General features: G+C 45.6%; 1 protein-coding gene across 1 annotated transcript in view; it reads left to right on the top strand.

The window, feature by feature from the left end:
- Nucleotides 1-200: 200 nt before the first annotated feature.
- The window catches only part of fbxl16 (F-box and leucine-rich repeat protein 16), a 63,954-nt gene continuing 38,616 nt past the window's right edge, over nucleotides 201-25,538 (top strand). Inside the window, exon 1 of the mRNA XM_042317478.1 lies at nucleotides 201-617. The gene's annotated coding sequence lies outside the window, so the exon portion shown is untranslated. The remainder of the gene's footprint in view (nucleotides 618-25,538) is intronic.

Here is a 25,538-nt window from a genome sequence, read left to right as displayed (position 1 = left end):
ATTTAATTTGTATTTCTATAACAAAACTGCGACCTTGTTTTGCTCTCGAGTAATTGTGGCATGATTCCAATATTTTCATCCGTTTGCATCAGTTTCAATGCGATCTTTTATTTTGAAGGCGAAATGCCGAATCCACAACTGTTGCTCAGGCTAATGTTGTTCACGAGACACACGTGAGAGGACGGCCAATAGGAGGGAGGAGCAGAAAGGAGGAGAGAGCGAGACAGAGCGAGCAATCGAGAGAGAGCGAGAGAGGAAAATCACGCTTTGTGTGACAGTGGACGCATATTGAATGAAGAGGTATCGGATGCCCCTTATTTGAGCGTTAACGGATTTTGAGAGTAAAACATCTATTTTGCCTAACAGACGCGTTTTTTTTTATCCGCCTCCGGATTTAAGGATCGGATTCACGCGTCGATGGCATCAGTACCGGAGGGTGTACCTCTTGCCTCCACCAGGCACAACCGGTAACGGGAAGGGCTGCTGCTGCTGCCGTTTCTAGGGTTATATATTTATTTCTTCTCGTGCGAGCTGCAACGTTGAGGGAAACGTGACCAGAGTAAACCGGGACATTTCGCCGATCATGGAGTAATGCCCGAGTGAGCAGCGAATGAGAGGTAAGGGATGCACAGAGCATTCAGCGGTTTGACTCTTCTTATTCTCACCGAAGGACTGATGCTGATGAGCTAAACTGATACATTGTGATCAGCCCTCTCAAACTGATAGCACATAGGCTACATTATCGATCACGAATCACCATGTCAGCAACACCATCCTGTCCTCGATGAAATCATTCAGCGTCAGAGGAGTTGGATCGAGCCTGCGGCTCGATGGATAACCGTTCATTGCTCATCGGCACAGAGATATCCTAGGCTATTTATCGATTATGATTGGGAACGGGATTAGAAGATATAACCCCGATAGAAGTGATTACGAAAACACAGAAAGCATCATTGTATTCCTGTTGTCCCTGTATGTGTAGATGATGTCGTGAGTCTTTGTCTTGCCTCGGTACGCAGCACAGCGCGAACCGCAGCAGCGGGCTGGGAAGATAGGAACGCAACCGCAAACATATGACGCCAACCTTTCCCACGTCAGTGACGTAAACGCGCTTATAGGCCTATTCTGTAAAGTGTGCAGCCTTGTCTATTCTATACAGTATAACTGTATAATGTCGACTGGTTAGGCTATTCTGACTATCTCCATGTATTATGCTACCAGCCAGAGGCCACACCAGTCCCTTGTAACAGTAAGCTATGTAACCGTGTTACAGCATAGTTTATTAGGTTTTTATCAGTGCAAAGCATAGGCCTAAATCACTTTAGCCTAATGGTATTACTACATAGCTACAGCATAGGAGGAACTGTTGCTGCTATTGGATAAACGTTTGATTCTCCATGATAAACTGGACATAGAATGCAATAGAATAGAATAGAATAGAGGTGATTGTCTTCACGGGAGGAAATTCTTTCCCACAAGTACATTCTACACCAACAAACCAACACCATCACCCAGACATTTATAAGTACACCTCTAGTTCCCAATACCCCAACACCATCACCCAGACATTTATAAGTACACCTCTAGTTCCCAATACCCCAACACCATCACCCAGACATTTACAAGTACACCTCCAGTTCCCAATAGCCCAACACCATCACCCAGACATTTATAAGTACACCTCTAGTTCCCAATACCCCAACACCATCACCCAGACATTTATAAGTACACCTCTAGTTCCCAATACCCCAACACCATCACCCAGACATTTATAAGTACACCTCTAGTTCCCAATACCCCAACACCATCACCCAGACATTTATAAGTACACCTCTAGTTCCCAATACCCCAACACCATCACCCAGACATTTATAAGTACACCTCTAGTTCCCAATACCCCAACACCATCACCCAGACATTTATAAGTACACCTCTAGTTCCCAATACCCCAACACCATCACCCAGACATTTATAAGTACACCTCTAGTTCCCAATACCCCAGACAACACCATCACCCAGACATTTATAAGTACACCTCTAGTTCCCAATACCCCAACACCATCACCCAGACATTTATAAGTACACCTCTAGTTCCCAATACCCCAACACCACAACCCAGACATTTATATTATAAATCTATTCCCAATCTGCACCATCACCCAGACATTTATAAGTACACCTCTAGTTCCCAATACCCCAACCACCCAGACATCAACACACCTCTCCCTCTCCCAATCCCCTCACCCAGACATTTATAAGTACATCTCCCAATCCCTCCCTCCCTCATCCCAATACCCCAACACCATCACCCAGACTCCCCTCCCCCTCCCTGTATATTATAAATAATTGTAATCTGCATATCTCCCTCTCCCCCTCCCTCCCTCCCCTCCCCTCCCCTCCCCTCCCCCTCCCCTCCCTCTCCCCCCTCCTCCCTCCTCCCCTCCCCCTCCCTCCTCTCCCCTCCCCCTCTCCTCCCTCTCCTCCTCCTCTCCTCTCCTCTCCCTCCTCTCCTCCCTCCCCTCCCTCCCCTCCCCTCTCCTCCCCCTCCCCTCCCCTCCCCTCCCCTCCCCCTCCTCCCCTCCCTCCCTCCCTCCCCCCCCCTCCTCCTCTCCCTCCTCCCCCCCTCCCTCCCTTCCTCCCTCCTCCTCCTCCTCCCCTCCTCCCTCCTCCCCTCCCCCCCCTCCCTTCCTCTCTCCCCTCCCCCCCTCCCCTCCTCCCTTCCTCTCCCCTCCCTCCTCCCTCTCTCCCCTCTCCCTCTCCTCCCTCCCCCTTCCCTCCTCCCTCCCTCCCCTCCCTCCCTCCCCCTCCCTTCCTCTCCCTCCCTTCCCCTCCCCTCCCTCCCCCTCCCCTCCCTCCTCCCCTCCCTCCCCTCCTCCTCTCCCCCCCCCTCTTCTCCCCTCCCCCCCTCCCTTCCTCCCCTCCCCTTCTCCCCCTCCCCTCCCCTCCCCTCCCCTCCCCTCCCCTCCCTCCCCTCCCTCCCCTACCCTCCCCTACCCTCCCCTCCCTTCCTCTCCTCTCCCCTCTTCTCCCTTACCCTCCCCTACCTTCCTCTGTATCCCTCTCTAACCATGGTGTGTTTAGCAGCCTAAAGACAGGAAAATACCTTCTTAGTCTAGAGAGAAGCTTTCAGGAGTCTGAAAGAGCTGATTAGCATGCTCTAAACAACTAAGCTAATGAAAGCGATGGAGAGGGAGAGAGGGGGGGATTGTTTATTTTTGACACCCCAATTGTTTTTTTCTTCACTTTTGTTTATTATCTATTTCACTTGTTTGACAATGTTAACATATGTTTCCTGTAACAATAAAGCCCCTTGAATTGAAATTGAATTGAGAGAGATCGAGAGAGGGGGAGGGAAGGGGGACAGAGAGAGGGGCTGGTGGGGAGAGAGGGGCTGGTGGGGAGAGAGGGGCTGGTGGGGAGAGAGGGGCTGGTTTGGAGAGAGGGGCTGGTGGGGAGAGGGGGCTGGTTTGGAGAGGGGGGCTGGTTTGGAGAGAGGGGCTGGTGGGGAGAGAGGGGCTGGTGGAGAGAGGGGCTGGTTTGGAGAGAGGGGGCTGGTGGGGAGAGAGGGGCTGGTTTGGAGAGAGGGGCTGGTGGGGAGAGAGGGGCTGGTTTGGGAGAGAGGGGCTGGTTTGGAGAGAGGGGCTGGTTTGGAGAGAGGGGCTGGTGGGGAGAGAGGGGCTGGTTTGGAGAGAGGGGCTGGTGGGGAGAGAGGGGCTGTTGGGGAGAGAGAGGGGGAGTTTGGAGAGAGGGGCTGGAGAGAGGGGCTGTTGGGGAGAGAGGGGCTGGTTTGGAGAGAGGGGCTGGTGGCGAGAGAGGAGCTGGTAGGGAGAGAAAGAGAGAGAGAGAGAGAGAGAGAGGGGGGGGGAGAGGGAAAGAGGAGAGGGGCTGGTGAGGAGAGAAAGAGAGAGGGGGGAGAGGGAGAAGGGAAAGAGAGAGGGGCTGGTGTGGAGAGAAAGAGAGAGAGAGGGGGAGGGAAGAGGGACAGAGAGGGGGCTGGTGGAGAGAGAGAGATGGGAGGGAAGAGGCACAGAGAGGAGGGCTGGTGGGGAGAGAGAGGGGAGGGAAGAGGGACAGAGAGAGGGGCTTGTAGAGAGAGAGAGGGGAGGGAAGAGGGACAGAGAGAGGGACTGGTGGGGAGAGAGGGGAGGGAGGGCTGGTGAGGAGAGAGAGGGGAGGGAAGAGGGACAGAAAGAGAGGCTGGTGGAGAGAGAGGGGAGGGAAGAGGGACAGAGAGAGAGGCTTGTGGGAAGAGAGATAGAGAGAGGGGGCTTGTGGGGGGAGAGAGGGGGGCTTGTGGGGGGAGAGAGAGAGAGTGAGAGGGAGAGAGAGAAAGATTAAACAAAACTACTGGCAGTGCATGCAGGGCAGAACTGGGACAATATCCACTAATAATACAACTCAAAAATTAGCAATTGGGTTTTGGAAACCTTTAAAATACAGTGACCCCCTTTCATATCATTACTAAGCCCTGCAATGCCAAGAGCTGAGCAAAGAACAGAGTCCCCACATCCAGTTGGTCCTGGGGCTGAGTTCACAAACCTGTTCTACTAACACACAGATTATTTTGTGCCCACTAGAAATAAAAGTGACTCCAAAATGACGCAGTGCATTATGCATCCAACATGTTTGTAGAGTCACAAGCTTGATGATCAAATCAATCAATCAAATGTATTTATAAAGCCCTTCTTACATCAACTGATCAACAGAAACCCAGCCTAAAACCCCAAACAGCAAGCAATGCAGGTGTAGAAGCATGGTGGCTAGGAAAAACTCCCTAGAAAGGCCGAAACCTAGGAAGAAACCTAGAGAGGAACCAGGCTATGAGGGGTGGCCAGTCCTCTTCTGGCTGTACTGGGTAGAGAGGAACCAGGCTATGAGGGGTGGCCAGTCCTCTTCTGGCTGTACTGGGTAAAGAGGAACCAGGCTCTGAGGGGAGGCCAGTCCTCTTCTGGCTGTGCCGGGTGGAGATTATAACAGAACATGGCCAAGATGTTCAAATGTTCATAAATGACCAGCAGGGTCAAATAATTATAGTATCAGTGGTGGTGAGAGAGAGTCATTGCTTGCTAGGAATATGGGACCAAATACTAATAACTTTAACTTATGACTACTATATTTGTAAGACTATTATAGGGGTGTCAATAATTTCAACCCCTACCTTTTTTAATGAAAAAAATATTAATTGTGAAACAAAATATTTTTCTCTGAACAATACTATTAGTATAAAATAATATTTCCTCGATTGTCTTGCATACAATATACCACTGTTTTTGAATGATTTATGATATACATTCATTATTGCTCATCTTTATCAAGTCCCTTCCTCTCCTCACCCCTCTTCTCCCCCACCCTCCCCTCCCCTACCTTCCCTCTCCTCTCCTCTCCCCTCCTCTCCCCTCCTCCCCTCCTCCAAGGGTGTCAGTCATTTAGGATCCCACTGTATAGGCTTAGTTGCAGTCAAAACAGCTCATGAAGTCTTATCAGTGGTATAAATACTAGTTAGAGCTATAGTCCTGAATCCAGCTGCTCATGAAGTCTGTCAGTGGTATAAATACTAGTTAGAGCTGTCGTACAGAATCCAGCTGCTCATGAAGTCTTATCAGTGGTATAAATACTAGTTAGAGCTGTAGTCCTGAATCCAGCTGCTCATGAAGTCTGTCAGTGGTATAAATACTAGTTAGAGCTGTCGTACTGAAACCAGCTGCTCATGAAGTCTGTCAGTGGTATAAATACTAGTTAGAGCTGTAGTACTGAATCCAGCTGCTCATGAAGTCTGTCAGTGGTATAAATACTAGTTAGAGCTGTCGTACAGAATCCAGCTGCTCATGAAGTCTGTCAGTGGTATAAATACTAGTTAGCGCTGTAGTACTGAATCCAGCTGCTCATGAAGTCTGTCAGTGATATAAATACTAGTTAGCGCTGTCGTACTGAAACCAGCTGCTCATGAAGTCTGTCAGTGGTATAAATACTAGTTAGAGCTGTCGTACAGAATCCAGCTGCTCATGAAGTCTGTCAGTGGTATAAATACTAGTTAGAGCTGTCGTACTGAATCCAGCTGCTCATGAAGTCTGTCAGTGATATAAATACTAGTTAGCGCTGTCGTACTGAAACCAGCTGCTCATGAAGTCTGTCAGTGGTATAAATACTAGTTAGCGCTGTCGTACTGAAACCAGCTGCTCATGAAGTCTGTCAGTGGTATAAGTACTAGAGCTGCTGCCCTCTGAATGTGCTGTATTGGTGTGTATTCTTGAAAAAAAAAAAAAATTCTACTGAAAATATTATATAAATACCATAATTCCTATAACATGCTCCAGTATTCTTTATGTGCAACTTGTTAAGGTGTTTTGGGTGCTTTACTATTGGTTTATAGTAACTTAAAGGATTTTGGCTTTTAAAACCATGCTGCCAAAGCCCCTACCATTCCCAACAGTGATGCTAAGGCTATATAAATAAAGCCCCTACCATTCCCAACAGTGATGCTAATGCTATATAAATAAAGCCCCTACCATTCCCAACAGTGATGCTAATGCTATATAAATAAAGCCCCTACCATTCCCAACAGTGATGCTAATGCTATATAAATAAAGCCCCTACCATTCCCAACAGTGAAAGGCAGCCCCTACCATTCCCAACAGTGATGCTAATGCTATATAAATAAAGCCCCTACCATTCCCAACAGTGATGCTAATGCTATATAAATAAAGCCCCTACCATTCCCATCAGTGATGCTAAGGCTAAATAAAGCCCCTACCATTCCCAACAGTGATGCTAAGTGCCCCTACCATTCCCAACAGTGATGCTAAGGCTAAATAAAGCCCCTACCATTCCCAACATAAAGATGCTTAATGCTATATAAATAAAGCCCCTACCATTCCCAACAGTGATGCTAATGCTATATAAATAAAGCCCCTACCATTCCCAACAGTGATGCTAATGCTATATAAATAAAGCCCCTACCATTCCCAACAGTGATGCTAATGCTATATAAATAAAGCCCCTACCATTCCCAACAGTGATGCTAATGCCCCTACCATTCCCAACAGTGATGCTAATAAATAAAGCCCCTACCATTCCCAACAGTGATGCTAATGCTATATAAATAAAGCCCCTACCATTCCCAACAGTGATGCTAATGCTATATAAATAAAGCCCCTACCATTCCCAACAGTGATGCTAAGGCTAAATAAAGCCCCTACCATTCCCAACAGTGATGCTAAGGCTAAATAAAGCCCCTACCATTCCCAACAGTGATGCTAAGGCTAAATAAAGCCCCTACCATTCCCAACAGTGATGCTAAGGCTAAATAAAGCCCCTACCATTCCCAACAGTGATGCTAATGCTATATAAATAAAGCCCCTACCATTCCCAACAGTGATGCAATGCTATATAAATAAAGCCCCTACCATTCCCATCAGTGATGCTAATGCTATATAAATAAAGCCCCTACCATTCCCATCAGTGATGCTAAGGCCAAATAAAGCCCCTACCATTCCCAACAGTGATGCTAAGGCTAAATAAAGCCCCTACCATTCCCAACAGTGATGCTAATGCTATATAAATAAAGCCCCTACCATTCCCAACAGTGATGCTAATGCTATATAAATAAAGCCCCTACCATTCCCAACAGTGATGCTAATGCTATATAAATAAAGCCCCTACCATTCCCATCAGTGATGCTAAGGCTAAATAAAGCCCCTACCATTCCCAACAGTGATGCTAAGGCTAAATAAAGCCCCTACCATTCCCAACAGTGATGCTAATGCTATATAAATAAAGCCCCTACCATTCCCAACAGTGATGCTAATGCTATATAAATAAAGCCCCTACCATTCCCATCAGTGATGCTAAGGCTAAATAAAGCCCCTACCATTCCCAACAGTGATGCTAAGGCTAAATAAAGCCCCTACCATTCCCAACAGTGATGCTAAGGCTAAATAAAGCCCTACCATTCCCAACAGTGATGCTAAGGCTAAATAAAGCCCCTACCATTCCCAACAGTGATGCTAATGCTATATAAATAAAGCCCCTACCATTCCCAACAGTGATGCTAATGCTATATAAATAAAGCCCCTACCATTCCCAACAGTGATGCTAATGCTATATAAATAAAGCCCCTACCATTCCCAACAGTGATGCTAATGCTATATAAATAAAGCCCCTACCATTCCCATCAGTGATGCTAAGGCTAAATAAAGCCCCTACCATTCCCAACAGTGATGCTAAGGCTAAATAAAGCCCCTACCATTCCCATCAGTGATGCTAATGCTATATAAATAAAGCCCCTACCATTCCCAACAGTGATGCTAAGGCTAAATAAAGCCCCTACCATTCCCAACAGTGATGCTAAGGCTAAATAAAGAAAACAAAGCCATATTTTTGGTCACTGTCTCTCAGGATCACTTTTTGAAGTCAATGCATTTTTATCAATACAATTAAGTATATTTTCAAATGTTGGTGTACTGCCACTTTAAATGGCAGTTGTGTTTAAAACATAAATGACAAAATTTCATATTTTCAGAATTTTGAAAAAAATTCTGAAAACTAAATGATAGTATACTATATCACCCCGCCCTTCGCTTTGAGTCCTTAGGAAACTATGCAGTATTTTGTTTTTTTAAAATGTATTATTTCTGACACTGTTACACCAGGAAATCTGAAGTCTTATTACATACAGCCGGGAAGAACTATTGGATATAAGAGCGACGTCAACTTAGCAACATTACGACTAGAAATACGACTTTCCCGAAGCGGATCCTCTGTTTGGACCACCACCCAGGACAATGGATCAGATCCTCTGTTTGGACCACTACCCAGGACAATGGATCAGATCCTCTGTATGGACCACCACCCAGGACAATGGATCAGATCCTCTGTTTGGCCCACCACCCAGGACAATAGATCAGATCCTCATTTGGCCCACCACCCAGGACAATAGATCAGATCCTCTGTTTGGCCCACCACCCAGGACAATAGATCAGATCCTCTGTTTGGCCCACCACCCAGAATAATGGATCAGATCCTCTGTATGGACCACCACCCAGGACAATGGATCAGATCCTCTGTTTGGCCCACCACCCAGGACAATGGATCGGATCCCAGTAGCCGACCCAAAACAACAGCACCGCAGAAGGGGCAGACGCAGCGGCCTCCTGGTCAGGCTACGTTGACGTGCACATCGCCCACCGCTCCCGAGTATACTACTCGCCAATGTCCCGTCTCTGGACAACAAGGTAGACAAAATCCGAGCAAGGGTCGCCTTCCAGAGAGACATCAGGGATTATAACATTCTCTTTTTCACGGAAACATGGCTCTCTCGGGATATGTTGTCGGAATCGGTTCAGCCGCCAGGCTTCTCAATGCATCGCGCTATCAGAGATAAACACCTCTCTGGGAAGAGGAAGGGCGGGGGTGTATGCTTCATGATTATCGACTCATGGTGTAATCATAACAACATACAGGAACTCATCCTTCTTCTCACCCGACCTAGAATTCCTTACAATCAAATGCTGGCCATATTACCTCCCAAGAGAATTCTCGTCAGTTATCGTCACAGCTGTGTACATTCCCCCTCAAGCAGACACCAAGACGGCCCTCATGGAACTTCACTGGACTCTATGTAAACTGGAAACCATATATCCTGAGGCTGGGGATTTTAACAAGGCTAAATTCTATCGGCACATTTGAGAACAAAACCTAATTTCTATCAGCATAGTGATTGTACTACGCTCAGGGGTAATACACTCGATCAGTGCTACTCTTAACTTCCACAATGCATACAAAGCCATCGCACACTCTTTTTCAGCTCTGCCCACAAATGTTCTACAGGATTGAGGTCACGGCTTTGTGATGGCCACTTCAATACCTTGACTCTGTTGTCCTTAAGCCATTTTGCCACAACTTTGGAAGTATGCTTGGGGTCATTGTCCATTTGGAAGACCCATTTGCGACCAAGCTTTATCTTCCTGACTGATGTCTTGAGATGTTGCTTCAATATATCCACATAATTTTCCTCCCTCATGATGCCATCAATTTTGTGAAGTGCACCAGTCCCTCCTGCAGTAAAGCACCCCCACAACATGATGCTGCCACCCCCATGCTTCACGGTTGGGATGGTGTTCTTCGGGCTTGCAAGCCTACCCCATTTTCCTCCAAACATAATGATGGTCATTATGGCCAAACAGTTCTATTTTTGTTTCATCAGACCAGAGGACATTTCTCCAAAAAGTACAATCTTTGTCACCATGTGCAGTTGCAAACCGTAGTCTGGCTTTTTTATGGCTCTTTTGGAGCAGTGTCTTCTTCTTTGCTGAGTGGCCTTTCAGGTTATGTCGATATAAGACTCGTTTTATTGTGGATATAGATACTTTTGTACCTGTTTCCTCCAGCATCTTCACAAGGTCCTTTGCTGTTGTTCTGGGATTGATTTGCACTTTTCGCACCAAAGTACGTTCATCTCTAGGAGACAGAACACATCTCCTTCCTGAGCGGTATGACGGCTGCGTGGTCCCATGGTGTGGGTCCCATGGTGTGTTATACTTGCGTACTATTGTTTGTACAGATGACCGTGGTACCTTCAGGAGTTTGGTAATTGCTCCCAAGGATGAACCAGACTTGTGGAGGTGTACAATTTTTAAAATGTTGCTTTTCCCATGATGTCAAGCAAAGAGGCACTGAGTTTGAAGGTAGGCCTTGAAATACATCCACAGGTACACCTCCAATTGACTCGAATTATGTCAATTAGCCTATCAGAAGCTTCTAACGCCATGACATCATTTTCTGGAATTTTCCAAGCTGTTTAAAGTCACAGTCAACTTAGTGTACGTAAACTTCTGACCCACTGGAATTGTGATACAGTGAATTATAAGTGAAATAATCTGTCTTTAAACAGTTGTTGGAAAACTTACTTGTGTCATGCACAAAGTAGATGTCCTAACCGACTTGACAAAACCATAGTTTGTTAACAAGAAATGTGTGGAGTGGTTGAAAAATGAGTTTTAATGACTCCAACCTAGTAAATGTAAACTTCCGACTTCAACTGTATGTTTTTTTATTTTATTATTTTATTTCACCTTTATTTAACCAGGTAGGCCAGTTGAGAACACCTTTATTTAACCAGGTAGGCCAGTTGAGAACACCTTTATTTAACCAGGTAGGCTAGTTGAGAACACCTTTATTTAACCAGGTAGGCTAGTTGAGAACACCTTTATTTAACCAGGTAGGCTAGTTGAGAACACCTTTATTTAACCAGGTAGGCTAGTTGAGAACACCTTTATTTAACCAGGTAGGCTAGTTGAGAACACCTTTATTTAACCAGGTAGACTAGTTGAGAACACCTTTATTTAACCAGGTCGGCCAGTTGAGAACACCTTTATTTAACCAGGTAGGCTAGTTGAGAACACCTTTATTTAACCAGGGAGGCTAGTTGAGAACACCTTTATTTAACCAGGTAGGCTAGTTGAGAACACCTTTATTTAACCAGGTAGGCTAGTTGAGAACACCTTTATTTAACCAGGTAGGCTAGTTGAGAACATCTTTATTTAACCAGGGAGGCTAGTTGAGAACACCTTTATTTAACCAGGTAGGCTAGTTGAGAACACCTTTATTTAACCAGGTAGGCTAGTTGAGAACACCTTTATTTAACCAGGTAGGCTAGTTGAGAACACCTTTATTTAACCAGGTAGGCTAGTTGAGAACACCTTTATTTAACCAGGTAGGCTAGTTGAGAACACCTTTATTTAACCAGGTAGACTAGTTGAGAACACCTTTATTTAACCAGGTCGGCCAGTTGAGAACACCTTTATTTAACCAGGTAGGCTAGTTGAGAACACCTTTATTTAACCAGGGAGGCTAGTTGAGAACACCTTTATTTAACCAGGTAGGCTAGTTGAGAACACCTTTATTTAACCAGGTCGGCCAGTTGAGAACACCTTTATTTAACCAGGTAGGCTAGTTGAGAACACCTTTATTTAACCAGGGAGGCTAGTTGAGAACACCTTTATTTAACCAGGTAGGCTAGTTGAGAACACCTTTATTTAACCAGGTAGGCTAGTTGAGAACACCTTTATTTAACCAGGTAGGCTAGTTGAGAACACCTTTATTTAACCAGGTAGGCTAGTTGAGAACACCTTTATTTAACCAGGTAGGCTAGTTGAGAACACCTTTATTTAACCAGGTAGGCTAGTTGAGAACACCTTTATTTAACCAGGTAGGCTAGTTGAGAACACCTTTATTTAACCAGGTAGGCTAGTTGAGAACACCTTTATTTAACCAGGTAAGCTAGTTGAGGAGACCTTTATTTAACCAGGTAGGCCAGTTGAGAACATCTTTATTTAACCAGGGAGGCTAGTTGAGAACACCTTTATTTAACCAGGTAGGCTAGTTGAGAACACCTTTATTTAACCAGGTAGGCTAGTTGAGAACACCTTTATTTAACCAGGTAGGCTAGTTGAGAACACCTTTATTTAACCAGGTAGGCTAGTTGAGAACACCTTTATTTAACCAGGTAGGCTAGTTGAGAACACCTTTATTTAACCAGGTAGGCTAGTTGAGAACACCTTTATTTAACCAGGTAGACTAGTTGAGAACACCTTTATTTAACCAGGTCGGCCAGTTGAGAACACCTTTATTTAACCAGGTAGGCTAGTTGAGAACACCTTTATTTAACCAGGGAGGCTAGTTGAGAACACCTTTATTTAACCAGGTAGGCTAGTTGAGAACACCTTTATTTAACCAGGTCGGCCAGTTGAGAACACCTTTATTTAACCAGGTAGGCTAGTTGAGAACACCTTTATTTAACCAGGGAGGCTAGTTGAGAACACCTTTATTTAACCAGGTAGGCTAGTTGAGAACACCTTTATTTAACCAGGTAGGCTAGTTGACAACACCTTTATTTAACCAGGTAGGCTAGTTGAGAACACCTTTATTTAACCAGGTAGGCTAGTTGAGAACACCTTTATTTAACCAGGTAGGCTAGTTGAGAACACCTTTATTTAACCAGGTAGGCTAGTTGAGAACACCTTTATTTAACCAGGTAGGCTAGTTGAGAACACCTTTATTTAACCAGGTAGGCTAGTTGAGAACACCTTTATTTAACCAGGTAAGCTAGTTGAGGAGACCTTTATTTAACCAGGTAGGCCAGTTGAGAACACCTTTATTTAACCAGGTAAGCTAGTTGAGGAGACCTTTATTTAACCAGGTAGGCCAGTTGAGAACACCTTTATTTAACCAGGTAGGCCAGTTGAGAACACCTTTATTTAACCAGGTAGGCCAGTTGAGAACACCTTTATTTAACCAGGTAGGCTAGTTGAGAACAACTTTATTTAACCAGGTAGGCTAGTAGAGAACACCTTTATTTAACCAGGTAGGCCAGTTGAGAACACCTTTATTTAACCAGGTAGGCTAGTTGAGAACACCTTTATTTAACCAGGTAGGCTAGTTGAGAACACCTTTATTTAACCAGGTAGGCTAGTTGAGAACACCTTTATTTAACCAGGTAGGCTAGTTGAGAACACCTTTATTTAACCAGGTAGGCTAGTTGAGAACACCTTTATTTAACCAGGTAGGCTAGTTGAGAACACCTTTATTTAACCAGGTAGGCTAGTTGAGAACACCTTTATTTAACCAGGTAGACTAGTTGAGAACACCTTTATTTAACCAGGTCGGCCAGTTGAGAACACCTTTATTTAACCAGGTAGGCTAGTTGAGAACACCTTTATTTAACCAGGGAGGCTAGTTGAGAACACCTTTATTTAACCAGGTAGGCTAGTTGAGAACACCTTTATTTAACCAGGTAGGCTAGTTGAGAACACCTTTATTTAACCAGGTAGGCTAGTTGAGAACACCTTTAGGCCAGTTGAGAACACTTTTATTTAACCAGGTTTATTTAACCAGGTAGGCTAGTTGAGAACACCTTTATTTAACCAGGGAGGCTAGTTGAGAACACCTTTATTTAACCAGGTAGGCTAGTTGAGAACACCTTTATTTAACCAGGTAGGCTAGTTGAGAACACCTTTATTTAACCAGGTAGGCTAGTTGAGAACACCTTTATTTAACCAGGTAGGCTAGTTGAGAACACCTTTATTTAACCAGGTAGGCTAGTTGAGAACACCTTTATTTAACCAGGTAGGCTAGTTGAGAACACCTTTATTTAACCAGGTAGGCTAGTTGAGAACACCTTTATTTAACCAGGTAGGCTAGTTGAGAACACCTTTATTTAACCAGGTAAGCTAGTTGAGGAGACCTTTATTTAACCAGGTAGGCCAGTTGAGAACACCTTTATTTAACCAGGTAAGCTAGTTGAGGAGACCTTTATTTAACCAGGTAGGCCAGTTGAGAACACCTTTATTTAACCAGGTAGGCCAGTTGAGAACACCTTTATTTAACCAGGTAGGCCAGTTGAGAACACCTTTATTTAACCAGGTAGGCTAGTTGAGAACACCTTTATTTAACCAGGTAGGCTAGTAGAGAACACCTTTATTTAACCAGGTAGGCCAGTTGAGAACACCTTTATTTAACCAGGTAGGCCAGTTGAGAACACCTTTATTTAACCAGGTAGGCTAGTTGAGAACACCTTTATTTAACCAGGTAGGCTAGTTGAGAACACCTTTATTTAACCAGGAAGGCTAGTTGAGAACAAGTTCTCATTTACAACTGCGACCTGGCCAAGATAAAGCATAGCAGTGTGAACAGACAACACAGAGTTACACATGGAGTAAACAATTAACAAGTCAATAACACAGTAGAAAAAAAAGAGTCTATATACATTGTATGCAAAAGGCATGAGGAGGTAGGCGAATAATTACAATTTTGCAGATTAACACTGGAGTGCTAAATGATCAGATGGTCAAGTACAGACATAGGCTACCTCTTACTGTGGATTGTTCTAGAACCATTATTTGGAGTGATTTTGCTGCACAATAGAGAGATATTGGTGTGCAGAGTCTACGGGAAATCACAGACTACAAAAACAGAACCAGCCAGCCACAGTCACCAACATCACGCTTCCAGACAAACTAAACTCCTTCTTTGCCAGCTTTGAGGATAATACAGTGCCACCGTCACGGCCCGCTAACAAGGACTGCGCCCCCGCCTCTCCTTCTCCGTGGCCGATGTGAGTAAAACATTTAAACGTGTTAACCTACGTAAGGCTGCTGGCCTAGACGGCATCCCCAGCCGCGTCCTCAGAGCATGCGCACACCAGCTGGCTGGTGTGTTTACGGACATACTCAATCGCTCCCTATCCCAGTCTGCTGTCCCCACATGCTTCAAGATGGCCACCATTCTTCCTGTACCCAAGAAGGCAAAGATAACTGAACTAAATGACTACCGCCCCATAGCACTCACATCATGAAGTGCTTTGAGAGACTAGTCAAGGATCAGATCACCTCCACCTTACCTGCCACCCTAGACGCACTTCAGTTTTTATACTGCCCCAACAGGTCCACTGACAATGCAATCGCCATCACACTGCCCTGTCACATCTGGACAAGAGGAATACCCATGTAATAATTCTGTTCATTGACTACAGCTCAGCATTCAACACCATAGTACCTTCCAAGCTCATCATCAAGCTTGGAGGCCCCACAAGGGTGCGTGCTCAGTCCCCTTCCTGTACTCCCTGTTCACCAACGACTGCGTGGTCATGCACGCCTCAAACTCAATCATCAAGTTTGCAGACGACACAACAGTAGTAGGCTTGATTACCAACAATGACGAGACGGCCTACAGGGACGAGGTGAGGGCACTGTGGTGTCAGGAAAACAACCTCTCCCTTAACGTCACAAAACAAAAGAGATGATTGTGGACTTCAGGAAACAATGGAGGGAGCACCCCCCCTATCCACATCGAAGGGACAGCGGTGGAGAAGGTGGAAAGTTGTAAGTTCCTCTGCGTACACATCACAGACAAACTGAAATGGTCCACCCACACAGACAATGTGGTGAAGAAGGCGCAACAGCGCATCTTCAACGTCGGGAGTCTGGAAAAATTTGGCTTGTCACCCACAACCCTGACAAACTTTTACAGATGCACAATCAAGAGCATCCTGTCGGGCTGTATCACCGCCTGGTACGGCAACTGCACCGCCCTCAACTGCAAGACTCTCCAGAGGGTGGTGCGGTCTGCACAATGCATCACTGTTGGCAAACTACCTGCCCTCTATGACACATACAGTCGTGGCCAAAAGTTTTGAGAATGACACAAATATTAATTTTTATAAAGTTTGCTGCTTCTGTGTCTTTACATATTTTGTCAGGTGTTACTATGGAATACTGAAGTATAATTACAAGCATTTCATAAGTGTCAACGGCTTTTATTGACAATGACATGAAGTTGATGCAAAGAGTCAAGATTTGCAGTGTTGACCCTTCTTTTTCAAGACCTCTGCACTCCGCCCTGGCATGTTGTCAATTAACTTCTGGGCCACATCCTGACTGATGGCAGCCCATTCTTGCATAATCAATGCTTGGAATTTGTCAGAATTTGTGGGTTTTTGTTTGTCCACCCGTCTCTTGAGGATTGACCACAAGTTCTCAATGGGATTAAGGTCTGGGGAGTTTCCTGACCATGGACCCAAAATATCGATGTTTTGTTCCCCGATCCACTTAGTTATCACTTTTGCCTTATGGCAAGGTGCTCCATCATGCTGGAAAAGGCATTGTTCGTCACCAAACTGTTCCTGGATGGTTGGGAGAAGTTGCTCTCGGAGGATGTGTTGGTACCATTCTTTATTCATGGCTGTGTTCTTATGCAAAATTGTGAGTGAGCCCAGTCCCTTGCCTGAGAAGCAACCCCACACATGAATGGTCTCAGGATGCTTTACTGTTGGCATGACACAGGACTGATGGTAGTGCACACCTTGTCTTCTCTGGACAAGCTTTTTCTAGATGCCCCAAACAATCGGAAAAGGGATTCATCAGAGAAAATGACTTTACCCCAGTCCTCAGCAGTCCAATCCCTGTACCTTTTGCAGAATATCAGTCTGTCCCTGATGTTTTTCCTGGAGAGAAGTGGCTTCTTTGCTGCCCTTCTTGACACCAGGCCATCCTCCGAAAGTCTTCGCCTCACTGTGCGTGCAGATGCACTCACACCTGCCTGCTGCCATTCCTGAGCAAGCTCTGTACTGGTGGTGCCCCGATCCCGCAGCTGAATCAACTTTAGGAGACGTCCTGGCGCTTGCTGGATTTTCTTGGGCGCCCTGAAGCCTTCTTCACAACAATTGAACTGCTCTCCTTGAAGTTCTTGATGATCCGATAAATGGTTGATTTAGGTGCAATCTTATTGGCAGCAATATCCTTGCCCATTTTCTGCAAAGCAATGATGACGGGACGTGTTTCCTTGCAGGTAACCATGTTTGACAGAGGAAGAACAATGATTCCAAGCACCACCCTCCTTTTGAAGCTTCCAGTCTGTTATTCGAACTCAATCAGCATGACAGAGTGATCTCCAGCCTTGTCCTCGTCAACACTCACACCTGTGTTAACGAAAGAACCACTGACATGATGTCAGCTGGTCCTTTTGTGGCAGGGCTGAAATGCAGTGGAGATGTTTTTTGGGGACTCAGTTCATTTGCATGGCAAAGAGGGACTTTACAATTAATTGCAATTCATCTGATCACTCTTCATAACATTCTGGAGTACATGCAAATTGCCATCATACAAACTGAGGCAAAAGAGTTTGTGAAAATGAATATTTGTGTCATTCTCAAAACTTTTAGCCACGACTATACAGCACCCGATGTCACAGGAAGGCCAATAAGATAATCAAGGACAACAACCACCCAATGTCACAGGAAGGCCAAAAAGATAATCAAGGACAACAACCACCCGATGTCACAGGAAGGCCAATAAGATAATCAAGGACAACAACCACCCGATGTCACAGGAAGGCCAATAAGATAATCAAGGACAACAACCACCTGATGTCACAGGAAGGCCAATAAGATAATCAAGGACAACAACCACCCGATGTCACAGGAAGGCCAATAAGATAATCAAGGACAACAACCACCCGATGTCACAGGAAGGCCAATAAGGTAATCAAGGACAACAACCACCCGATGTCACAAGAAGGCCAATAAGATAATCAAGGACAACAACCACCCGATGTCACAGGAAGGCCAATAAGATCATCAAGGACAACAACCGCCCAATCCACTGCCTGTTCACACTGCTATCATCCAGAAGGCGAGGCCAGTACAGGTGCATCACAGCTGGGACCGAGAGACTGAAAAACAGTTTCTATCTCAAGGCCATCAGACTGTTAAATTGCAATCACGAACTCAGAGAGGCTGCTGCACACATTGAGACCCGATCGCTAGTCACTTTAAATAATGCCACTTTAAATAATGCCACTTTAAATAATGTTTACATATCCTACATTACTCATCTCATATGTATATACTGTATTTTATACCATCTATTGCACCTTGCCTGTGCTGCTCGGCCATCACTCATCCATATATTTATATGAACATATTCTCATTCATCCCTTTAGATATGTGTGTATTAGGTAGTTGTTGGGAATTGTTAGATTACTAGTTAGATATTACTGCAAAATTGGAACTAGAAGCACAAGCATGTTGCTACACTCGCATTAACATCTGCTAACCATGTGTATGTGACCAATAGCATCTGCTAACCATGTGTATGTGACCAATAACATCTGCTAACCATGTGTATGTGACCAATAGCATCTGCTAACCATGTGTATGTGACCAATAACATCTGCTAACCATGTGTATGTGACCAATAACATCTGCTAACCATGTGACCAATAACATCTGCTAACCATGTGTATTTGACCAATAACATCTGCTAACCGTGTGACCAATAACATCTGCTAACCATGTGTATTTGACCAATAACATCTGCTAACCATGTGTATGTGACCATTAACATCTGCTAACCATGTGTATGTGACCATTAACATCTGCTAACCATGTGTATGTGACCATTAACATCTGCTAACCATGTGTATGTGACCAATAACATCTGCTAACCATGTGTATGTGACCATTAACATCTGCTAACCATGTGTATGTGACCAATAACATCTGCTAACCATGTGTATGTGACCAATAACATCTGCTAACCATGTGTATGTGACCAATAACATCTGCTAACCATGTGTATGTGACCATTAACATCTGCTAACCATGTGTATGTGACCAATAACATCTGCTAACCATGTGTATTTGACCAATAACATCTGCTAACCGTCTGACCAATAACATCTGCTAACCATGTGTATTTGACCAATAACATCTGCTAACCATGTGTATGTGACCATTAACATCTGCTAACCATGTGTATGTGACCATTAACATCTGCTAACCATGTGTATGTGACCATTAACATCTGCTAACCATGTGTATGTGACCATTAACATCTGCTAACCATGTGTATTTGACCAATAACATCTGCTAACCATGTGTATGTGACCATTAACATCTGCTAACCGTGTGACCAATAACATCTGCTAACCATGTGTATTTGACCAATAACATCTGCTAACCATGTGACCAATAACATCTGCTAACCATGTGTATGTGACCATTAACATCTGCTAACCATGTGTATGTGACCAATAACATTTCATTTGATTTATAATCAAAGGATTTTAGTACTGATGTGGAAAAAAACGGCACAATTTTATATTTTTGTTTTTCAGAATATGCAAATTAACTAATTTTGTTAAAAATTAAAATTTTGTCTGTTTTGGACATTTCCTATTTCAAATAACATTAATTTCTTGTGTAATGATGTTTTGATAAGAAAGAAATGTGATTGTAGCTTTTTCTAAAATCGTTTCTTTCTTGGGGTCAAAATTACCCCAGTTGGTAATCGATGTATGTGAAATATGTCTGTAGCTTGAGGGTTAATATGTCTGTAGCTTGAGGGTTAATATGTCTGTAGCTTGAGGGTTAATATGTCTGTAGCTTGAGGGTTAATATGTCTGTAGCTTGAGGGTTAATATGTCTGTAGCTTGAGGGTTAATATGTCTGTAGCTTGAGGGTTAATATGTCTGTAGCTTGGGGGTTAATATGTCTGTAGCTTGGGGGTTAATATGTCTGTAGCTTGAGGGTTAATATGTCTGTAGCTTGAGGGTTAATATGTCTGTAGCTTGAGGGTTAATATGTCTGTAGCTTGAGGGTTAATATGTCTGTAGCTTGAGGGTTAATATGTCTGTAGCTTGAGGGTTAATATGTCTGTAGCTTGAGGGTTAATATGTCTGTAGCTTGAGGGTTAATATGTCTGTAGCTTGAGGGTTAATATGTCTGTAGCTTGAGGGTTAATATGTCTGTAGCTTGAGGGTTAATATGTCTGTAGCTTGGGGGTTAATATGTCTGTAGCTTGAGGGTTAATATGTCTGTAGCTTGAGGGTTAATATATTGTAAATGGATCACTTAATTTCCAGAGAAAGCTTTGGCAATATGTACATTGTGACATCATGCCAGGAAAGCAATTTGAATTGAATTGAGAGAGAAATGGAGAGGGGGTGGAGAGGGTGTGGAGAGAGATGGGGAGGGGGTGGAGAGAGATGGAGAGGGGGTGGAGAGAGATGGAGAAAAATGGAGAGGGGGTGGAGAGAGATGGGGAGAGATCGAGAGGGGGTGGAGAGAGATGGAGAGGGGGTGGAGAGAGAAGGAGAGAAATGGAGAGGGGGTGGAGAGAGAAGGAGAGAAATGGAGAGGGGGTGGAGAGAGAAAGAGAGAAATGGCGAGGGGGTGGAGAGAGATGGAGAGGGGGTGGAGAGAGATGGAGAGGGGGTGGAGAGAGATGGAGAGGGGTGGAGAGAGATGGAGAGGGTGTGGAGAGAGATGGAGAGGGGGGAGAGAGAAGGAGAGAAATGGAGAGTGGGTGGAGAGAGATGGAGAGGACATGGAGAGAGATGGAGAAAATGGAAAGGGGGTGGAGAGAGATGGAGAAAAGTGGAGAGAGATGAAGAGGGGGTGGAGAGAGATGGAGAAAAATGGAGAGGGGGTGGAGAGAGAAGGAGAGAAATGGAGAGGGGGTGGAGAGAGAAGGAGAGAAATGGAGAGGGGTGGAGAGAGTTGGAGAAAAATGGAGAGGGGGTGGAGAGTGATGGAGAGGGGGTGGAGAGTGATGGAGAGGGGGTGGAGAGAGATGGAGAGGGGGTGGAGAGATGGAGAGGGGGTGGAGAGAGATGGAGAGGGGGTGGAGAGTGATGGAGAGGGGGTGGAGAGTTATGGAGAGGGGGTGGAGATAGATAGAGAGGGTGGAGAGAGATGGAGAGGGGGTGGGGAGAGATGGAGAAAAATGGAGAGGGGGTGGAGAGAGAAGGAGAGAAATGGAGAGGGGGTGGAGAGAGAGGAGAGAAATGGAGAGGGGTGGAGAGGAGGAGAAATGGAGAGGGGTGGAGAGAGAAAATGAGAGGGGGGGAGAGATGGAGAGGGGGTGGAGAGTGATGGAGAGGGGGTGGAGAGAGATGGAGAGGGGGTGGAGAGAGATGGAGAGGGGGTGGAGAGAGATGGAGAGGGGGTGGAGAGTGATGGAGAGGGGGTGGAGAGTGATGGAGAGGGGGTGGAGAGTGGAGAGGGGGTGGAGATGAGGAGGGGTGGAGAGAGATGGAGAGGGGGTGGGGAGAGATGGAGAAAAATGGAGAGGGGTGGAGAGAGAAGGAGAGAAATGGAGAGGGGTGGAGAGAGATGGAGAAAAATGGAGAGGGGGTGGAGAGAGAAGGATAGAAATGGAGAGGGGTGGAGAGAGTTGGAGAAAAATGGAGAGGGGGTGGAGAGTGATGGAGAGGGGGTGGAGAGTGATGGAGAGGGGTGGAGATAGATGGAGAGGGGGTGGAGAGAGATGGAGAGGGGGTGGAGAGAGATGGAGAAAAATGGAGAGGGGGTGGAGAGAGAAGGAGAGAAATGGAGAGGGGGTGGAGAGAGAAGGAGAGAAATGGAAAGGGGGTGGAGAGAGAAGGAGAGAAATGGAGAGAGTTGAAGAAAAATGGAGAGGGGGTGGAGAGCGATGGAGAGGGGGTGGAGAGAGATGGAGAGGGGTGGAGAGAGATGGAGAGGGGTGGAGAGAGATGGAGAGGGGGTGGAGAGAGAAGGAGAGAAATGGAAAGGGGGTGGAGAGAGAAGGAGAGAAATGGAGAGAGTTGAAGAAAAATGGAGAGGGGGTGGAGAGATGGAGAGGGGGTGGAGAGGGGAGAGAGAGATGGAGAGGGGGTGGAGAGAGATGGAGAGGGGTGGAGAGAGATGGAGAGGGGTGGAGAGAGATGGAGAGAAATGGATAGGGGGTGGAGAGAGATGGAGAGGGGTGGAGAGAGATTGGAGAAAAATGGAGAGGGGGTGGAGAGTGATGGAGAGGGGGTGGAGAGTAATGGAGAGAAATGGAGAGGGGGTGGAGAGAGTTGGAGAGGGCGTGGAGAGAGATGGAGAGGGCATGGAGAGAGATGGAGAAAAATGGAGAGGGGGTGGAGAGAGATGGAGAGGGGGAGAGAGAGATGGAGAGGGGGTGGAGAGAGATGGAGAGGAGGATGGAGAGAGGGTGGAGAGAGGGGTGGAGAGAGATGGAGAGGGGGTGGAGAGAGATGGAGAGGGGGTGGAGAGAGGGTGGAGAGAGGAGAGGGGGTGGAGAGAGATGGAGAGAAGAGAGATGGAGAGGGGTGGAGAGAGAAGGAGAGAGATGGAGAGGGGGTGGAGAGAGAAGGAGAGAGATGGAGAGGGGGTGGAGAGAGAAGGAGAGAGATGAAGAGGGGGTGGAGAAAGATGGAGAGAGGGTGGAGAGAGATGGAGAGGGGGAGAGAAATGGAGAGAGATGGAGAGAGAAGGAGAGAGATGGAGAAGGGGGTGGAGAGAGAAGGAGAGAGATGGAGAGGGGTGGAGAGAGAAGGAGAGAGATGGAGAGGGGGTGGAGAAAGATGGAGAGGGGTGGAGAGAGATGGAGAGGGGGTGGAGAGAGATGGAGAGAGAATGGAAAGGGGGTGGAGAGAGATGGAGAGGGGGAGAGGGGAGGAGAGAGATGGAGAGGGGTGGAGAGAGAAGGAGAGAGATGGAGAGGGGGTGGAGAGAGATGGAGAGGGGGTGGAGAGAGATGGAGAGGGGGTGGAGAGAGATGGAGAGGGGGTGGAGAGAGATGGAGAGGGGGTGGAGAGATGGAGAGGGGGTGGAGAGAGATGGAGAGGGGGTGGAGAGAGAAGGAGGAGAGGGGTGGAGATAGATGGAGAGGGGTGGAGAGAGGATGTAGAAAATGGAGAGGGTGGGAAGGGGGACCGAGAGAAAATGGAGATGGCGGGGAGGGAGGAGGGGGTGGAGCAAGAAGGAGAAATGTGGAGATTTTCTCTCATGGAGACAACTCTGATCTCTCTCCTTCTCTCTCTCTTTACGTCACAACTCTGATCTCTCTCCTTCTCTCTCTCTTTACGTCACAACTCTGATCTCTCTCCTTCTCTCTCTCTTTACGTCACAACTCTGATCTCTCTCCTTCTCTCTCTCTTTACGTCACAACTCTGATCTCTCTCCTTCTCTTATCCTCTCTCTCTGTACGTCACAACTCTGATCTCTCTCCTCTCTCTGTCTGTCACAACTCTGATCTCTCTCTCTCTCTCTGTACTTCACAACTCTGATCTCTCTCCTTCTCTGTACTTCACAACTCTGATCTCTCTCTCTCTGTACGTCACAACTCTGATCTCTCTCCTCTCTCTGTACTTCACAACTCTGATCTCTCTCCTTCTCTCTCTCTGTACTTCACAACTCTGATCTCTCTCCTCTCTCTGTACTTCACAACTCTGATCTCTCTCCTCTCTGTACTTCACAACTCTGATCTCTCTCCTTCTCTCATCCTCTGTCAATTCAATTCAATTCAATTCAAGGGCTTTATTGACATAGGAAACATGTGTTAACATTGCCAAAGCAAGTGAGGTAGATAATATATAAAGTGAAATAAACAATAAAAATTAACAGTAAACATTACACATACAGAAGTTTCAAAACAATAAAGACATTACAAATGTCATATTATATATATATACAGTGTTTTAACAATGTACAAATGGTAAAGGACACAAGATAAAATAAATAAGCATAAATATGGGTGTATTTACAATGGTGTTTGTTCTTCACTGGTTGCCCTTTTCTCGTGGCAACAGGTCACAAATCTTGCTGCTGTGATTTCACCCAGTAGATATGGGAGTTTTTCAAAATTTGATTTGTTTTCAAATTCTTTGTGGATCTGTGTAATCTGAGGGAAATATGTCTCTCTAATATGGTCATACATTGGGCAGGAGGTTAGGAAGTGCAGCTCAGTTTCCACCTCATTTTGTGGGCAGTGAGCACATAGCCTGTCTTCTCTTGAGAGCCATGTCTGCCTACGGCGGCCTTTCTCAATAGCAAGGCTATGCTCACTGAGTCTGTACATAGTCAAAGCTTTCCTTAATTTTGGGTCAGTCACAGTGGTCAGGTATTCTGCCTCTGTGTACTCTCTGTGTAGGGCCAAATAGCATTCTAGTTTGCTCTGTTTTTTGTTAATTCTTTCCAATGTGTCAAATAATTATCTTTTTGTTTTCTCATGATTTGGTTGGGTCTAATTGTGCTGCTGTCCTGGGACTCTGTAGGGTGTGTTTGTGAACAGAGCCCCAGGACCAGCTTGCTTAGGGGACTCTTCTCCAGGTTCATCTCTCTGTAGGTGATGGCTTTGTTGTGGAAGGTTTGGGAATCGCTTCCTTTTAGGTGGTTATAGAATTTAACAGCTCTTTTCTGGATTTTGATAATTAGTGGGTATTGGCCTAATTCTGCTCTGCATGCATTATTTGGTGTTCTACGTTGTACACGGAGGATATTTTTGCAGAATTCTGCGTGCAGAGTCTCAATTTGGTGTTTGTCCCATTTTGTGAAGTCTTGGTTGGTGAGCGGACCCCAGACCTCACAACCATAAGGGCAATGGGCTCTATGACTGATTCAAGTATTTTTAGCCAGATCCTAATTGGTATGTTGAAATTTATGTTCCTTTTGATGGCATAGAATGCCCTTCTTGCCTTGTCTCTCAGATCGTTCACAGCTTTGTGGAAGTTACCTGTGGCGCTGATGTTTAGGCCAAGGTATGTATAGTTTTTTGTGTGCTCTAGGGCAACAGTGTCTAGATGGAATTTGTATTTGTGGTCCTGGCGACTGGACCTTTTTTGGAACACCATTATTTTGGTCTTACAGAGATTTACTGTCAGGGCCCAGGTCTGACAGAATCTGTGCATAAGATCTAGGTGCTGCTGTCTCTGTATTCCACAACTCTGATCTCTCTCCTTCTGTCTCTCTGTACTTCACAACTCTGATCTCTCTCCTTCTCTCATCTTCTGTCTCTGTACTTCACAACTCTGATCTCTCTCCTTCTCTCTCCTTCTGTCTCTGTACTCCACAACTCTGATCTCTCTCCTTCTCTCTCTGTACTCCACAACTCTGATCTCTCTCCTTCTGTCTCTCTGTACTCCACAACTCTGATCTCTCTCCTTCTCTCTCTCTGTACTCCACAACTCTGATCTCTCTCCTTCTCTCTCTCTGTATTCCACAACTCTGATCTCTCCTC

This window comes from Oncorhynchus tshawytscha, unplaced genomic scaffold (assembly GCF_018296145.1).
Source record: "Oncorhynchus tshawytscha isolate Ot180627B unplaced genomic scaffold, Otsh_v2.0 Un_contig_3696_pilon_pilon, whole genome shotgun sequence".
Taxonomy (NCBI): domain Eukaryota; kingdom Metazoa; phylum Chordata; class Actinopteri; order Salmoniformes; family Salmonidae; genus Oncorhynchus; species Oncorhynchus tshawytscha.
This window is presented reverse-complemented; position numbering and strand designations above follow the sequence as displayed.